The sequence below is a fragment of the Gallus gallus genome, chromosome 2 (assembly GCF_016699485.2).
Source record: "Gallus gallus isolate bGalGal1 chromosome 2, bGalGal1.mat.broiler.GRCg7b, whole genome shotgun sequence".
Classification (NCBI taxonomy): Eukaryota; Metazoa; Chordata; class Aves; order Galliformes; family Phasianidae; genus Gallus; species Gallus gallus.
In genome coordinates, this window is record NC_052533.1 from 85,889,955 (window position 1) to 85,893,655 (window position 3,701).

The following is a 3,701-nucleotide window of genomic DNA, read 5'->3' on the forward strand; positions in this document are numbered from 1 at the left end:
ATAATATCTTTGGGGAGAGGTACAACTAATTGTACATTTGATCCAGCTGCCTTAACTGCCAAAGGAATTTTATTGCTCCCACCTCCCTAGGATGTGAGAAAATGCACTTCAATACTGAAATGTATCTAAATGAAAAATGCATTAGTCTTCCCAGGGAAGGGTCTTGTAGATTCCTGGTTGATATATCTGATCTTTGGTTCTTCAAGCAACCATACTCAGTACCTGCAAGAAATAATATAGTGAATGTGTTGACAGTGAAATTTGAAGTCTAAATGAACTAAAAGTGAAATGCTTTGTACTTTAAAGTAGAACTGTAGCCATGCCCTCATGTCCACGTGCAAAATAATTTCACCTCATAAATCATTCTGCTTTAAACCTGCCACCTTGGAAGATGGGAACAGAAAGCTTTGCACAGCCAGAGAATCCAGTGGTGATAGTGTGATAATCTTGCTGAACTTGCAGTAGAGATGCGATGGGGAGCCATCTGTTTGCCAGTGCCCCAGACTCCTGGAACAGTGCTACTTATGCTCTGGATAGCAAACAAATCCTTCCTGGCTATGAGGGAGGCTCTTCAAAGATTGCAGTGAGCCTGGTGTAAGCAGAGCCTGTATCTTAAACCTACAAATTACATCTACATCAGAGTTTACAAACTGATTTCTTATTTTATTTTACATACGCTATTTCTGCAAGAGAGTCTTCTCCTTAAACTAAGTCCCAAGTGAAATATGTTGTTTTGCAGAAATTTCAGCAAAGCATCATTGTTACATTGCTGGGAACAGTTGTCTGCCTCTGCTGCTCTCTGCACGCTGTAGAAAAGCAGAAAAATACAGATGCTCTCCATCTGTCTCAAGAAAGTTTGTAAGCACTTTGGGTTTAAAACAAACTGCCTTAGCTCTGCAGTCTCTGCTGGGTGGCAAGATCTTCAGGCATCATTTCTGCTTATTTATAATTAGTTTTGCTGCTGAAGGAGGTTCACTCAGGTGTTAACAAACCAGTTTGTTTTGTACTTTGATTCTGCTTTCTCCTACTTTTGCCAGACCTCTTACAGAATTACACCTCTCATCTCTTTCTTAGCATGCCTAATATTGCTACTGCAGCCTTTCACTACTTGTGTGAAGGAATCCTCCCCTTGCGTGGGCCCTTCCTGTGGAATTTTGCCTAGCTGAGCTGTTCCAGCAGTATTATGTAAACTAGTCCTGGACTTGAGTGAGAGAATCCATTAGAGGTGCTTCTCTGAGCCCAGAAATGTTTGAACTTGTTAATGTGTAATAGAACTTGCCTTAAATTTCCACGGAGGTACTCTGGCCTGTCTTGGGAAAAGGGAACCAGAATGTCTCTTTTCATTAATAGTGTCGAGGCAGCATTCACACTCAGCAGTCAGTCCCTAGATTTTGGCCGATCCCCAACACCACCTTCCTACAACCACCACTGAGAAGTCCAACAGCTAAAATCACAGTAGCATGGCATTTCTTCAGTGGTGAATATCCTTTGGGTAAGTGTATTTCTTACCACTTAAAGCTTTGCTTAACTTCAATGGGTCCATTGAAGTAACACTGAATAGACTGATAATCCAAGAACTGCAATTAGCATTGCATATTCAATGTTCCACCTGGCACAAAGCAGAAATTCACAGTTCTTATCTTTGTCTTCTTCTCTCTCTCTGCTCATTTCACTGCCTTCCTACTCCTTATTCCTTACTATAGTAAGATCAAAATTGTTCTTGTCATACTGCCTACCTTTTGGAACAGCTTGAATTTCTCTGCCTCTTAACCTTTTAACAGGTTGGAAATTGAATAAACTTGGGTTGTTTTTGTTTTGTTTTGTTCTGTTTTGTTTTCTTTTCTTTTAGTAGAGAAGGAGACAAACCATTGGATATGGCAAAAGTGTTATGCATCTGCAAACGCATTATTGGCAGAAGGCAAACAGCATTATGACTGCAAGATGCATTCTCTGATTCTTCAACTTTAGAAACTCATGAGGTACTGAGCATTGCAATGAGTTTTGGACACCACAGTTAAGAAAAGTGAAGGTTAATTACAGTAAGTAAAAAGGATAGTAAGAACAATAAAGTGAGAAAACAAGCTGAAAGTGAGGAGGCTGGAGAGTTAGAGCTATTTAGGCTGAAGAAGCAAAGATGGAAGAAACATAATAAGGCTGCTGTAAAGGTATGCAAAAGGCTGCTGTAAAGACAAAAGGACGATTTGCTGTCCTCGTGGGTTGCACTGCATCAAGAATGTTTCTGAGCCTCCTCCTTTTCTATCATGACAGTTAAGAAGCACTGAAATACATTATCTTGATTGAATAGACCTTTATAAAAGTTGGATCTTGTGGGTTTTCACAGTTGCTTGTCTAACCTGTTCCTGTTCTGGGAGATCTCCATATATCTGCAGACTGCTTATTCCAAGTTTCAATTAGACTTCATATTAGGTGCCATTATTAATGTCTTGCCTTTATCAGTGATGAAAGACATTTAATGTATTCACAATCAGAATACCTCTTTACCCACTACATTAAAATACTGTCCTTTTGTCTTACGAGGGCTACTTAAAAACAGATGAAACAGGAATAGCTGCAGTAGGTACAACTTTGGATAAGGAGTTGACCTAGATATTTGCTTAAGGTTCTTCCTGTCTCCTCACCTAGGTGTTCTGGATTTGCCAGCAATGTGCCTACATGATCCCAAGCTGCACTGATAGAAATGATACAGGTGCATGAACTAAAATCTTAGATAACTGAAGCTGAGCTACCCTCCTATTTCATATGGATTTCAGTTGACAAGTGTTTATGAAGAATCTTAGGTGGGCTGTGGCAATTTGTGTTGAAATCTAAGCAGTTTTGAGAAAAATGTTCCTGAATTTTTGAAGATGCTTCTATACAAGCTGCAAGCATATCCTCACATTGCAGTGTTGTGATGTACCTGTTGGACAGTTTTGGAATCAAGTGATTCAAAATTTTGCTTTGCTTGATTGGCATTTTTTTACTTCTTGTGATGTTTGGCGTGAGAGATGTACTCCCTGTGTCTGTTCAGTTTTTCTGTACTAAATCAGTCAGATATTTCACATGAAATATAATTCCTCCGTATGATTAAAAAATAATAATAAAAAAAAGTAGCAATACTACTTGTTCTCAAATTCTATGTGAATGTCCTGTGAGTCCAAGGGTCATGTCTTTTAGAGGAATTACATTATCTAAAATGATCTGTCAGTATGCTCATTGAACCATATGAGTGAATCTGCAACACTTGCATGTCCTGAGGGCCTGATGAGGTTGGCTGTTTGGTACTAATTTCAAGTCAGGGACACTCATATTCTGGCGAACAGCTATACGTATATCAAGTTTTATTTTCCAATCAATATTTGGAGCACATGAAGTGTGTATTTGTGTGTTTAATACAGACCCATATAACTACTTCAGAACATGTCTTAAAAGATCTTACAGAGTGTGAAATGAAGATAATCAATGTACCTCTGTCAGTCCTATCAGACATGTCATTTGAGATGCAGTGGTGGAATTTTTTTTTTAAAGCTGCAGTTTTTGCATTGTGATGTTTATGCAGTATATATATGGCATATGGGCATATATCAGCTTTAAACATAGAACAATTTATGCTTCTTTGTAACTTTCCTCATTTTGTGCATAGAAATCTTTGAGGACTGGTCAAGTGGATAAAGTAAAACATGCATCCTAATGCTTGAGATATT

General features: G+C 38.6%; 1 long non-coding RNA gene across 1 annotated transcript; it reads left to right on the plus strand.

Annotated features, from left to right (window-relative positions):
- The first annotated feature begins 1,313 nt into the window (after positions 1-1,313).
- On the plus strand, positions 1,314-3,131 carry LOC101747569. Its single transcript, XR_210345.5, has 3 exons — positions 1,314-1,492; positions 1,850-1,979; positions 2,644-3,131. It is a non-coding gene; the product is annotated as an uncharacterized LOC101747569 (long non-coding RNA).
- The last annotated feature ends 570 nt before the right edge of the window (positions 3,132-3,701 follow it).